The sequence below is a fragment of the Artemia sp. Qi Xiang Cuo genome, chromosome 3, assembly GCF_049724085.1.
Source record: "Artemia sp. Qi Xiang Cuo chromosome 3, ASM4972408v1, whole genome shotgun sequence".
NCBI lineage: Eukaryota > Metazoa > Arthropoda > Branchiopoda > Anostraca > Artemiidae > Artemia > Artemia sp. Qi Xiang Cuo.
Window position 1 is genome coordinate 9041688 of NC_142796.1, and position 15417 is coordinate 9057104.

General features: G+C 34.1%; 1 pseudogene across 1 annotated transcript in view; it reads left to right on the top strand.

Moving 5' to 3' along the window:
• LOC148953729 (importin subunit alpha-5-like) overlaps positions 1-6101 on the top strand; it is a 50763-nt pseudogene extending 44662 nt beyond the window's left edge. The window contains exon 8 of the transcript XR_016141481.1: positions 5969-6101. The product of XR_016141481.1 is annotated as an importin subunit alpha-5-like (transcript). The remainder of the gene's footprint in view (positions 1-5968) is intronic.
• The last annotated feature ends 9316 nt before the right edge of the window (positions 6102-15417 follow it).

Below are 15417 nucleotides of genomic sequence, written 5' to 3' on the forward strand. Positions count from 1 at the left end.
GGCGAAATGTACCGCGCCATTGCAAACAAGTACACTGGATCGTTTGGTCCCATCCTTTTTTTTCAGTATCACGCTTGGCTTCTAAGTTATTTGAGTCTTTCAACACCTGACTAAGGCATCTTTTAAGGATTTGGTATCCTAGCATTGATTGATTATATGCTTTAAGTAAATAACAGGGATATTTTCTAAAATTATACCAAAAAATGTGAAAAAAATACTTTTTCATCAAGCACTACGTAATTTTTAATAGCCAAATTAACCAAATTCGATCCAATTTAAATTTAAGAAGGTTCTCTGCTCAAAACAAACTTCTTCTGACTGGTGCGTTAAAATTAAAACTACTGAGCAACGTTCACTTTAATTTTCCCAACTGCTTATTCTTATGAAGTCGGTCAAAATGGCCTCTAAACTGTTCATTTACAGATTTTTTTTTTTTTTTTCAAAAAGGTCATGTATATTTTTATTGCTTTTATAAATAATTATATTTTAAAAATTATCATACCAAAAGCAGTATGCTGTGACTTCAAGGCCTTCAATAACCTTCCTTGTACAATATACTGCTATTTAAAAAAGTCAAAAAGCCACAATTCATTTTGGGATTTGCATAATATTAGCATTATCTAACATAACGTCTTTTGGATACCACAGCTATGTTGCCTTCACATATTTGTTTTCCTGTTTGAAATTTTGCACAGAGTTGTTCTTTTACATAGTGCTCACCATCCTTATTTATTTGTCTTGAATACGACATCGAAAATTTGGTTCTGGGCCTTTTGTTTGTTTTTAGCTCGTTTTTCGGTTGATATTCTTGCCTTTATATTATTTATTAAAGAAGTAATAAATCTGTTAAGTGAAGTGTTTGTTTTCTCTCTCTTAATATTTTGTATTCTAAGCATTCGCCAGAATGTACGTCATGAACGGGATAAATGTCACCCAAGCATTGTGAAACAGGCAAATTATTGGAAAGTATTGGGGAAAAGTGTTAGGCAATATATAATATATATATATATATATATATATATATATATATATATATATATATATATATATATATATATATATATATATATATTTATATACTACAGTGTCTTTATATGGGAGCAATAATGTATGTGTATATATTCCATTTCTCGAAAACGGTGCCATATTTTTCGGGAAAATTGGTATCTTGGGATATTCTCGCATAAAAAAAAACGATCTAGATAGGTCGGAAGTTTGAGAAAATTCGTTAAGAGCCTTAATTTTTGTTTTTGCAAATAACGTCATGTATTATGTTAGTACATCATATAAGCATTTCTTATGACATATATGGTATCGTATAATCATTTGCTTATATGATGTCATGCATAGCATAAATAAGATTGTTGAGTTTCCAACGCAACAGTTATTTATATAATTTAATGCCTGTTAGAAGGCCCAAAAAACAAAAATTTTTAGTTGCAGTTACTGTAAATGATGATTCTTTGGAATCAACACCTGAACTATCAAACGTGATAGGATGTGAAATTCGACAACCTGGACCATTAATTGCGACAACACCAATACGAACAGCGAAAGCAAAGGCCATTGATAAATTGTCTGAAGTAATCAAAATTCAAAAATTTGTTAAAAATGAAAATTAAGAGCAAAGACACGGGTGGTTAGAAGATATCCGAAAACAGCAACTAGAGCGTGTTAAAAATTAAGAGCAAAGACGCATACGTTTAGAAGACATCCGGCACCGAACAAGTGAGCGAGTCAAAATTAAGAGAAAAGACACACGGTAAGAAGAAAAGTGACGGCGTGTCAAAAATAGAAATGAAGAGCAAAGACACACACAGTTACAAGACATGCGACACCGGGCATGTGAGCAAGTCAAAAATCAAAATGAAGAGCAAATACACACGGTTAGAAGACATGTGACAGCGAGCATGTGAACAAGTCAAAAATAAAAAATGAAGAGCAAATATACACGGCTAGAAGACATCTGACACAGAGCATGTGAGCAAGTCAAAAAGGAAAATGAAGAGCAAAGATACACGCGGTTAGACATGCGACACCGAACATGTGAGTGAATCAGTGAAAACCAACCTGGACAGCGAGAATCAGAACGTGTCAAAATTAAAAATTATAGCGATGATGATTGGGTTTGGGATTTGACATGGATAAGGTCATCAATGCCTACCATACCTTCGTTAAAAAAAACAAAGGTTTGCCGATATGTATTTCATAATGACAAAAGACAATCCGAGGCAAAAGTTAAAGGTCCAATAAAAAAAATGTAAAGTCATTTTGCAACATCGCACACCCTTTTGGAACAAAAATATACGATTTTCAGGAGAGCAAAAACAGCTCTGAAATTCGTTTATATTACTGCCCCCCCCCTTCCCGCTTATTTCGCTACCGTTAACAGGGGTTGCATAACGTTTCTAATAAAATTTTAAAATTTACGGCAAAAAGCGCCTTTTTTTTTTTTTTTCGGGCAAAAGCAAAATCATTTTCCTTAAAGTAAGATTTATTTTTTAACCATAATATTAGGTTTTCCCCTAACGAATTATTTTAACCAGTGATGAGGAGAAAAGGAGATGGGTTAGTAAGAATTAATCTACTTGTCAGCTCTGAACTGGAATTTCCTCTTCATTATGTTATAGCCAATGTTTCATGATCCCCTTGAGGGTCACGAACCTTAGTTTTAAAGCCGATATGTATTCTATATTATACATAGAATATAGCCAATCACCTTAAACTGAAAAATTACAATATACATCTAGCCAGACGAAGATTTTAGAAGACGTACCTTATCTAGAAAAATACCTATTCAAAAAGATGAAGAAATACTCTTAAGGGTTGGGAACCATCTTTTCTAACTTGGAAATGTTGAGTTTTTTTTTGTCACTGGGAATTTTAATACTAATGGCCCTTCTCCGTTCCTTGCCACTGTTTTTTGTTTCTCTTGTTGGGTAGGCATGAATGGGAAAAGAAAGCAGGATATACTTTTATTAGTTGATTTTCCTCAACTCAACACATGTTTCTACTTTTGTCACGTAAATCTGTGGAATTTGTGTGCTATATTTCAACCACTTCTGAATGCTCAATTACTTCCAAATTTTATTAGTATATGTACTTTGGATGGTGGTACAATAATAAAAAATAAAAATTTCTCCCTCTTATATACCCCCCCCCCCCACTGAGGTACCCTTAGTGGCTTTCATAAATCGGCTGATGACTGAAATTAGAGATCCGTGAAGGCTGAAAACCTTGAGAATAAGTAAGAGGAGTTTCAGAATTTCTGTTTTCGTGCTAGATTTAGATGAAGTATCAGGCTGGTCATGAGCCCCAAATTGGGCAGAGAAAAAAAAATATAAGATAAAAGACTTGATAGCGCAGCAGTTAGAACAATTGCCTGTGGCCGTCGTTTAAACCTTAGATAAGACGAATATTTTCCGACTAAAGTTGAAAATAACAATTTTCGATTTTTAACTTGATTTCGAAATTCTTTCGTGGCTGGCGTTTACCCCCCCCCCCCAGACAATTCCCCCCGGAAAATACCCCCTCTCCCCGTGGAAAATAAGGCTTTCCAAACTTGATAATTTTATTTGAGTTTATTTTTTAATTTCCGTAGGGGGAAGGAATTTTGGTACTTGTGTAATATGTGCCACTCACTCAAGTTTACGCTGTGTAAAATTCGAGAACACACCGGGTTTTCGTTAGTTTCTTCTTTACTTTAGAAATAAATTTGAGCTATAGATTTGCACATTAGGGGGGGGGGTGTTAATGTATAGCGGGTCTGCATGCTAAATATGTTTGATACAATTTTTCTGCATATTAGATAGATTGATAGATAAGTGTATTTTAAAGCTAAAGCCAAATATACGTCCATGGACACAGTAAAATAACATAAATGAAAGGCAAAAATAACATAAACTTTGATCAGCGATCATCATTAAACACCTAAACGAAACACTACATTAACCTAATAATAGTATTTAATACTTGGAAAAACAGTCTTTGAAAAAAAAACACTTAACACTAGGAAAAAACACTTAAATGAAACATTACATTTACTTTATACTGGGATTTATTTTTTTAGTTAACAAAATTTCCAGATACCTCGCTATTCTTCTGTAATTTCTTAGTGGCCATGTACCTAGAAAGAATTGTTTTCTGACTTCTAACTGTTCAACTACTTTACTGCCCCCCCCCCCCGTAGGTGAAAATATATAGCCCAAATTATATATTTACCATATATTCTGTCACTTTTCTTTGTCTTGTCTCACGCTAACCTGAAAAAAAAACTAACAAAGAAACCGGTCAGTTCTCGAGTATTGCACAGCGTAAACTTGAGTGAGTAGCGCATAATACACAAGTACCAAAATTCCTCCCCCCTACGGAAATTAAAAAAATAAAGCACAAATAAAATTCTCAATTTTGGAAAACCTTTTTTTTCACGGGGGGGGGGGTATTTTCTGTGGGTGGGGGGAGGTAAACGCCTAGAACCCACTTAAAAGTAGAAAATATTTTTTTCTCAAAATCTATGAATATAAGTGAAAACGAGAGGGACAAGACGGATAGAGCTTTACATAACTTGATATTTTTAAATCGTTTTCCTCAACTCCCGTCTTTTGCGTGTTTTTCTGCTAGATTTAGATGAAGTATCAGGCTTGTAATCAGCCATAAATTGGGTACAGAAAAATATAAGCCAAAAGACTTGATAGCGCAGCAGTTAGAACAACTACCCGTGGCCGTGGTAACGTAGGTTCGAACCTTAGATAAGACCTTTTTTTCTTCGACTAAGAAGTTGACATAACTTGGTCTTTTAACTCGTTTTCCTCAACTCACCGTCTTTTTTCGTTTATACATTCATTATTCAGATCAATATGTGTGTTATATAAAGCCTAATCCGTTTCGTTCTCCTTGTTTTCACTTATATTCACGGACTCTCGATAAAAAAAAATTCTAATCTATTCCGTTTTGCAATAATAATTTTGGAAAAACTCTTTATTCCATGTTTATATATCTATTGCATAGGTCAACATGTGTGTTATGTAAAGCCTAGTCTGTTTGGCGCTCCTTGTTTTCACTTATATTCACGGATTCTCGATAAAAGTAAATATTTTCTACTCTTTATTCCATTTTGAAAATGGTTTTGAAAAAATAAAATTTATTATTTGTCCCTAGTATATATAACCTATAAGTTTTCAGGTAAATAATTGGATTTAGCAGCCTAGCTCTATGCAAATATGTTCGATAAACAAAAAAAAAAGATGGGACTTGCTGCGGAACTGGCCATTGGCCAACTAAAATGCTGAATAGCGTTATAAGTGCTAGTGACCGTCATCAGTAGTAAAACTAAGATTAGTTTTACTACTGATGAAAGTAACTCAATATTTGAACGAAATATCTGTTATTTTTTTAAGTTTATATACAATTTCTATTAAAAAGTATTTTATCCTTATTTTGAACTTTTATTTTATCGTCATGGTAAGGCAATATGGTCTCCGAAGTTATCTAAATGATGCACATTAAAAAAATGGAGGCCTTTACGGGAAGCCATATGTTCCAATGTGAGAAATAGGAAGCCCAGATTAAGCGTTGATTCTCACCAAAGTGCCTTCTTTTGTTACGATATGAGTAAAAACAAAATAAAAGGAAATCTGTCGTAAAGTGAATAAAAATACCTCGATGTTCTATTTTCTGACGAAGACTATAGCAAGAGACTTTGCGCTAACTGACGAGATACAAAATGTATTTCAGACAGAAGTAGTAGTGAAACTGCAACCACTACCAGATGGAACACCAAGATTAGTTGAATGGCTTACTTTTGGGGTTGATCAGTCAATTTATAATTTGAAATTAATACTTTAGTTTTTTTTTACACCTTACTAAAATTTGTTTTGTAGTTTTTATACTGACCATATTTTTCCCTAATTTTATAGCCAAAAAACAAGTTTTAATGTTCCCCTGGACACTTTTTTGTTTCTTTTTTCAGGTGGCCGAACGTAAGCCAGAGACGGCCGAACCAGCACCGAGGTGGCCCAAATTCGGAACTCTTGACCACTTGGATACAGAGGCATACAGGTTGAAAAGTGGTGGAGTATTCTAATTGTCTTTTTCAAGAATGTTATTGAGTGAGTTACCTTTGTTTTGCCATGCTCGGCAACTCCTTATCGCTTGAATAAATTCCTGGAGAATTAAAAAGTCGAAACTTGCCGATCATGGGCCAGTCTCCTATCTATGTATCGGAACAAAAATCGATATTTTTAATATCGAAACGTAAATATTGATATCGGAAACGATATTTGGAAATTTCTGTTTATTTTCAGCTTTTTCAACCATCTAATAGTGAACATCCAACAGAAAAATTCCGACATACGCAAAATTCCCGTTAATATCTAGTGTAAATTTGAATTTCTAGGGGGGAGGGGACAGCTGCCCTCTCCTACTCCTTTCTAAAATCGGAAAATAATATAAGGCTACTAGCATACCTTGTAATTCATTAATTTTACTCATGTTCTTGAAAAAGGACTGAATTAATTTCATTGTCACTCAATTAAAATCCAGTATCATTTACTTATTTTTCAACTCTGTTTCTCAATTATTTATGACTTTCCTTGAAAACGAGCCTCAAATCAAAATCTTGTGGAATTGTTTCTTGAATATGCCCATACATGTAGGATATTATTTTTGAATAATGCAACTTTTAAAATAATACGTCTATGAATATACCAAAGAGTATGGATAACTACCAGTGTTTCCACTTCTCCCGATTATTCGGGAGATCTACCGAGTTCCAAATCCATCTCCCGACAAAAAAAGAAGGTACCGAATCTCCCGAAAATCTCCAGAAAACTCAATTCCCGTAAAATTTTACTTTGTTGTCATTCTTTATTTTTTTTTTTTCGTCTTTTTTTTTTTTTTTTTTTTTTTGTTATTTTTTTTACCTGGCTGTTGCCTGTGGTCTTTTATAGATTTTCTTTAACGTCCAAGGCAATTGAGACAGCGCGATTTGAATTTATTGGCATATGTATGAACATTGTCCATCATCTATTCCACAGTGGTTGCATTGATTTTCTGTTTTTGGTCATTTAAACACCTTCAAGGTTTGTAATTAACTAAACTAACATCACTTAACATCAATTCATAGCATTAACATCATAACATCAATTCGTAAACTAACCACAGTTGTCGGCTTGCACCAAGAATATGGGAACTAGCACTATGTGGGTCCAGCTAATTCAATAGGTTCAAAATAATCCAAAGTTACTACAAATTTAAAGAAATATGACAAAAATTAAACTTTGTCTGCAGTTGCTCTGTAGATCTGAAGGGGTTTGTATCGAATGATCCAATACAAGATACAGAGACGAAAATTGTAGTATTTTGAAAACAATTTACCATTTTAGCTGGATGACAAGTTAGTCCCATTCCTGAAATATATGCTGCATGAATGTTACTGATAAAGCAAGATTGGGTAAGCAAAAAGTGACGAATATAGTCCGCCAGGGCCAGTCAGTGTATTATAAAACATAAAATCGCAAAGAAAGGATGAAAACGAGGACGATTAACAGCCAGTGAAAAAATTGAAATTAGTTTTTATTGAACCCGAAAAAGCTAAGTCACTAAACCCACCCACCCATGGCCCATATTTAAGACACTACTCGTTCTTTGGGTGGTCGAGAAGGCCCATTGACAAAGGGTGGCTGGAATATTCAGATAGTGCTAATGATGATGAAACAGTAATTCTGACAACCGTGGATTGCTGGAAATCGGCTTTAAGTGCGAGGGACCAACGTGGAAACCAAACTTAGCAAATTTTGTACAATACTTGATTTTCTTGCCATTTTTGAACGTAGCTTCAGAGAGACTGTTCAGCTTTCTCAAGGATGTAAAGACAGACAGAAGGAATCGTTTGGTAACAGTAACTTTGGCTTCCACAATTCAGACGAAACTTGGAATGAAACGAGCTGGAGTTACAGTTGACACACTGACGGTTGACCAGCCCCTGAGAAAGAGGCTAAAAGGAGTAGTAGTTTCTGCCGGAACAGCTGAGTTACTGCATGATCAGAGTGGGCTGCTCAAATAAAAAGCCATGCGATAGACACATATTATGAATGTAATGCGGTATATGTGTCTGAAAGTTTTGCTATTCTTAATTTTTTTTTGTTTTCAGTTACATGAATACTAATGAGCTGCGACTTTGCGTTTTCTCTTTATCATTTGTGAATAACTCTGGCGATGGTGGTAAAAAAAAAATATCTGCTTAGCTCAGACTCAATGGTCAAAGGCCTGGTGTCCGTAATTCGTCCAGATTTTCTGTCCCCGGCCTGAACTTAGCGGTTTGTCGTGTGGAGCCTGAAAGGGCAAGAAAAAGTACGGGTCTATGAAGAAAAATGTCTTAATTAAACAGCTTTAGATTCTGAATGAGATAGGACTGCACTTAGTTTCAAAATTAAATACATTTATAGCTTCTAGCTGCTTCCTTTAGTCATGTTTGACAAAAGTTGATTGACGAATTTTCTTTCCGGAATTGCAGCTGGCTCCAGTAAATCTGCACTCTGAACTCTTAGAATGTGGTACTTAATTCGCAAATCGCTTGAATACCTCCAAAAACTAAATAAAAAATAAAAAAAAAATCATACTGAAAATTTTACCGCATCCTGAGATCCATCTCCCGATTTTCTCCCGAATCCTGAGAGCCATCTCCCGACTTTTTCCAGAAAATTGTCAAGATTTTACAGATTTTTTGAAAAGATAAGTGGAAACACTGATAACTACCTAACTTCGTTAGAAGAGTAGTATCTCCCTGGAATACATCGGGGTCGTTTTTCCTTAACTGCTACCTAGCTTTTGTTTTTGGAAGCCTCAAAATAATCCATCGTTATCATAGCCCTGTGTTTATGTAAATTTTCTAGATCACGTTTCGTGTCGAAAGACTCAAAAGGTAAAATAGATTGAGAAATTATCTTAATTATTTTTAACTATAATTGTTTAAGTTTATTGGTTGTTTCACTTGGCTCAATGAAGGGGTAAAATTCTACTTTAGTTACTTTTGGCTATCTTGGAAAGGGGTTGGGTTAGGAAAAGGAAACTTTCAGGGATGGATGTACATGCTAAGGTTTGTCCCGGGAAGGTACTTTGAAGTACCGACCTCCACTCGTCCCCCCCTCTATATAATGGTAAATTACTGCACATTACTAGTTGTTTTTAACTCATATTTCATCCTATATTACTATCATAAATAGGCTATAAATCACTGCTTACCTTACACAACTTCTGCTTTTAACCTTGTTCATTAAAATATATTCCAAAATCCTATTTAAATCCTAAGCCATTTAATTTTCAACCCATGCCGACTTTCTTTATGGTATATGAAACCAGGTTTGTTGTGATGTCACACTTGTCTTATCAGAAACCCTTACCCTTAAGGGTAGCAGGCACATGCCAAACAACTCTGTTGATAAGACCATTTAAACTGTATTAATTAGGGAAAGGATTTGACAAGAGAGACCAGTAAAAATAACCCAATTCTTTTTAGAGGACAAATTATGTCATGGGAAGATGTTTTTGAAATTCCCCTTCCATCCAAACTTAAAAATTTCTAAAATTCTACTTTAGAAGTTTTTAAAATATTTCTAAAGTAATAAAAGATAGAGTGCTAAAAACATCAGAATTGACTTCAGAGGACACATTATATCACGGGAAGATGTTTTTGAAATCTCCCTTCCCCCCAAACTCAAAATTTTCCAAAATTATACTTTAGAAGCTTTTAAAATATTTCTAAAGCACTAATAGATAGAGTGTTAAAAACATCAGAATCGACTTCAGAGAACACATTATAGCCTATCATGGAAAGAGGTTTTTAAAATCCTCCTTCCCCCCAAACTCAAAATTTTCCAAAATTCTACTTTAGAAGCTTTTTAAATATTTCCAAAGCACTAATAGATAGAGCGCTACAAATATCGGAATCAACTTCAGAGGACAAATTATGTTATGGGAAGATGTTTTTGAAATCCCCCTTCCCCCAAACACAAAATTTTACAAAATTTTACTTTAGAAGTTTTTTTAAATATTTCTAAAGCGCTAAGACATAGAGCGCTAAAAACATCAGAATCAACTTGAGAGGACAATTTATTTGAACGGAATATGTTTTTTAAATCCCCCTTCCACCCAAACTCGAAATTTTCAAAAATTCTGCTTTAGGAGAATTTTAAATATTTCTAAAGCGCTAATAGAAAGAGTGCTACAAACATCAGTAGCGACTTCAGAGGAAATGTTATATTACGGGAAGATGTTTTTTAAATCCCCCTTCCCCCCAAACTCAAAATTTTCCAAATTTCTACTTTAGAAGCTTTTTTAAATATTTCTAAAGCGCTAAGACATAGAGCGCTACAAACATCACAACCATCTTTAGAGGACAAATTATATTATGGGAAGATGTTTTTGAAATTCCCCTTCCCCCCAAACTCAAAATTTTCAAAAATTCTACTTTAGAAGCTTTTAAAATATTTCTAAAGCACTAATAGATAGAGTGTTAAAAACATCAGAATCGACTTCAGAGGACACGGTATATCACGGGAAGAGGTTTGGAAAATCCCCCTTCCCCCCAAACTCAAAATTTTCTAAAGTTCTACTTTAGGAACTTTTAAAATATTTCTAAAGCGCTAAGACATAGAGCGCTACAAACATCACAACCATCTTTAGAGGACAAATTATATTATGGGAAGATGTTTTTGAAATCTCCCTTCCCCCCAAACTCAACATTTTCCAAAATTCTACTTTAGAAGCTTTTTAAATATTTCCAAAGCACTAATAGATAGAGTGATACAAATATCGGAATCGACTTCAGAGGACAAATTATGTTATGGGAAGATGTTTTTGAAATCCCCCTCCCCCCAAACTCAAATTTTTCCAAAATTTTACTTTCAAAGTTTTTTTAAATATTTCTAAAGCGCTAAGACATAGAGCACTACAAACATCAGAATCAACTTTAGAGGATAATTTATGTTACGGGAAGATGTTTTTTATGTCATGGGGAGATGTTTTTGAAATACCCATTACCCATTGAAATTTTGACAAAACAACATTTTACCTTAATTTTCAGTTATCAGTTTCTTTTTCTATGGCTTTAGTTCTGAAAACGCAATTTCAGTTATTTGAGCTGAATTTTAAGCCATATCAATGTTTATTTCCAAAATTTTGGAAATGTATTTGCATACATTTAAAACCTTATAAATTGGGATTGAGCAAAGTTTTGAAGCTGAAAACAAATTTGTTGTACTTTTAAACAGAAGATCTATTTTGCAAGGTTCCATTGCTATAACTCACAAATTTTTAAAGGTTATTCAAAGTTTTTTAAATCCCCCTTACCCTTCCTCCCCTTCCCCCTTCATACCATAAATTCTGTTTTATTATTTTAAATTTGAAGGATTATTTTCCCTGGGGGTATTTTTTTGGGTGGCGGGGGGATTTTCTGTGAGGGTATTTCCCATGGGGGAGGGTATTTTCTGCAGGGAGGTATCGTCCAGTGGGTATTTGCCAAGAACCACAAATTTGATGGTATGAGTTTTATTAAAATCTTTTACTTTTACGGGTTATTTCCCCCTTTTACAAAACTCAGACAAATTTGTTAGACAGGCAATTTATCAACCAGATTTTAGAGTATTATTCCAGTGCAACACGTTGCAATGAAATGGTCAGCTTAGATTAGTATAAGCAGGGGCACCGCGAGCAGGTTGCTGACCACTGCCCCCGCCCACCCCCTCCCCCACTATCAAATCTCCTTTCAACTAACCTTTGCACCCTCGAAAGAAAATTTTTATATAAGTTCCAACATTTTTTACATATTTTAAATCACGGATGTAAAAAAGAAAAGTAAAATTTTTCAACATCATAGGATTAAGCTATTTGAATATGTTTTATGTGGTTACCCAACTCAAAATGTTAAGGGGTTTCCAAAAAAAAATCAAAACAAATATAGATTATTTGGTACTTGTGCAATATAAATAATCCACTGCTATAGACTGTACAAGGAAACCAGACAAACGGGTATTTGTTAGACAAATGGATCGCAAAGCGTGATTTCTTATTGCGTTTAAAATATTTAAACTGTTGTTTTTTTTGGTTCAGGGATGGACAAAGGTACCTGGGTTAGGTTTTGTATTTAATATATGCTTTGCTTTACCCCCCCACCCCCGACGGGGCAAATATAAAGCAAAAATTTTTGTCTAAACCATAATATTTTCATACTATGTTATTTTATTTTATTAGCAGTAAAAAAAATTAAATTCTTTCTTGTATAGTGGTGGGTTATTTATAATACACAAGTACCAAATAATCTATAGTCAAATATTTACTTCTGCCCCCTCTCTCCCCCTCCCTATTTACACTTTAATAACGTCTTGTAGCTTCAAGAATGAAGATTGCTATACTAAACTATTTTGACAAAAAAAATTGAATTGCTTTAAGAAAAAATGGGGTTAGATACCGTAAATTGCCAAATTTTCTGTTACAACGTTTTAAACATTAATTAGTAAATAATACCCATAAAAAACAAATTAGTTGGGGTTATAAAGCTCCAATATATATTTCATGAAATGGTGCATTCTCTAGGAGATTGAATATTTTTTTTTGAAATAGTGCTCTGCCAGATTTCCGTCCATATGTTCTTCTCTTCTGCCATATCTGGGTATATTGTCTCGAACGTCACGCCAGTGTCTTTCAATGTTTTGTGTGTGAGCACCTGTTGCAGGGTCAACAAAATTTATACTGTGGTCGACGCATAAATGCTGATAGCCCTGGCTAGCCAGGCAATCGTAGGCCCTCCAACAGTCGCTGATAATTGTTGTCCCTGGCAGGATTCGGTTTTGGATAATTCCCAACAAACATGGCACTACTTCTATCTGACACAGAAACCATGAATGAATTACCAGTTCCTCGCTCTATTCCACCAAATACCCATTTACCCTTGACAATCCGACCACTATTATATTTATGCTTTCCAAATTTGGCTTCATCTATATCAACAATGACTCCTTCTCCTCCCAAAGGAGCAAAGTTTGAATGACATATGTACATACAAACCTCTCTGCAGAACTGGCTCCAATCCACAAAGGTTTGTTTACAACAAGTAACATTGTTGATCATGAAATCCTCCCTTGGAGGCGGTATTTGAAGCCAAATCATCAAAAAACGGAAATTTTCTAGCTCAGAAAGGTGTGAACAAGCCATCCATGTTTTGTCATAGATTGATTTTGAAAAATTACACAACCTGAGAATATTCACGGCCACCTCGGATAGGTATAAGCCTAGACTTCTGGCAACGGAACGAATTTCTATATTTTATGCAAATCTGGCAACAAATATCGCAATTCCTGCTTCTCAACAATATGCCATGGTTATAATACAACTCTAATACTGACTCAACAGTTGAAAATTGAACGAAACCACCACAGAAATTTATTTCACAAAAATTGCAAAACATATCTCAGTAATTGTCATTTACAGACTGAAGCTGTAACTCATAATATCTATTGCGGCTTTAATTAATTGTTTCATTGTTAAACTGCGGGAATAGTCAAACAAAGATAACAGTGAATTAGGTTATAAATATATTGGAAAGATAGGTCAACTTAGTATGCATTTTCCCTGCATTTGAAATAGTTGCTTCTTAAAAGATGTAAATATCCTAGTCGATTCTGATGTTTTTAGCACTCTATCTATTAGTGCTTTAGAAATATTTTAAAAGCTTCTAAAGTAGAATTTTAGAAAATTTTGAGTTTGGGGGGAACAGGGATTTCAAAAACATCTTCCCATAATATAATTTGTCATCTCAAGATGATTGTGATATTTTTAGCGCTTTATGTATTAGCGCTTTAGAAATATTTTAAAAGCTACTAAAGCAGAATTTTAGAAAATTTCAAGTTTGGGGGGAAAGGGGATTTTCCAAACCTCTTCCCGTGATATACCATGTCCTCTGAAGTCGATTCTGAATGTTTTTAACACTCTATCTATTAGTGCTTTAGAAATATTTTAAAAGCTTCTAAACTAGAATTTTGGAAAATTTTGAGTTTGGGGGGAAGGGGGATTTCAAAAACATCTTCCCATAACATAATTTGTCCTCTGAAGTCGATTCCGATATTTGTAGCGCTCTATGTCTTAGTGCTTTAGAAATATTTTAAAAGCTTCTAAAGTAGAATTTTAGAAAATTTTGAGTTTGGGGGGAAGGGGGATTTCAAAAACATCTTCCCATAAAATAATTTGTCCTCTAAAGTTGATTGTGAGTTGATTAGTGCTCTAGGTATGAGCGCTTGATAAATATATACAAATTTCTGGCTTCATTTTTTTAGTTAATTTTGATTTTGGGGGGAAGGATGAGGGAACAATAATCTATCCTTTATAACAATTGGAATATTAAGTCGAGGCGGATGTTTTTTAAAACACCCTCGCTGATTTTGGTAGAAATATTTTCAAAGCTTCTAAACTAGAATTTTGGAAAATTTTGGAAAATTTTGAGTTTGGGGGGAAGGGGGATTTCAAAAACATCTTCCCATAATATAATTTGTCCTCTAAAGTTGATTCTGATGTTTGTAGAGCTCTATGTCTTAGCGCTTTAGAAATATTTGAAAAGCTACTAAAGTAGAATTTTAGAAAATTTCGAGTTTGGGGGGAAGGGGGATTTTAAAATCCTCTTCCCGTGATATAACGTGTCCACTGAAGTTGATTCTGATGTTTTTATCACTATCTATTAGTGCTTTAGAAATATTTTAAAAGCTTCTAAAGTAGAATTTTTGAAAATTTTGAGTTTGGGGGGAAGGGGTATGTCAAAAACATCTTCCCATAATATAATTTGTCCTCGCCAGTTGATTTTGTTTTCTTTAGTGATCGATGTATTAGCGCTTTATAAATATGTAAAAAAGCTTAAAAAGTATAAATTTTGAAAATTTTGAGTTTGGGAGGCCGGGGGATTTAAAATACATCTTCCCGATAAATAAAGTGTCCTATGAAGTTGTTTCTGAAGTGTTTAGCGCACCATGTCTTAGTACTTTGTAAATATTTAAAAATCTCCTAAAGTAGAATTTTAGAAAATTTTGAGTTTGGGGGGAAGGGGGATTTCAGAAACATCTTCCCGTAACATAATTTGTCCTCTGCAGTTGATTCTGATGTTTGTAGCGCTCTATTTCTTAGTGCTTTAGAAATATTTAAAAAAACTTCGAAATTAAAATTTTGTAAAATTTTGAGTTTGGGGGAAGGGGGATTTCAAAAACATCTTCCCATAACATAATTTGTCCTTTGAAGTCGATTCCGATATTTGTAATGCTCTAGCTATTAGTGCTTTGGAAATATTTAAAAATCTTATAAATTATAATTTTGGAAAATATTGAGTTTGGGGGGAAGGGGGATTTCAAAAACATCTTCCCGTAAAAATATTTGTCCTCTGAA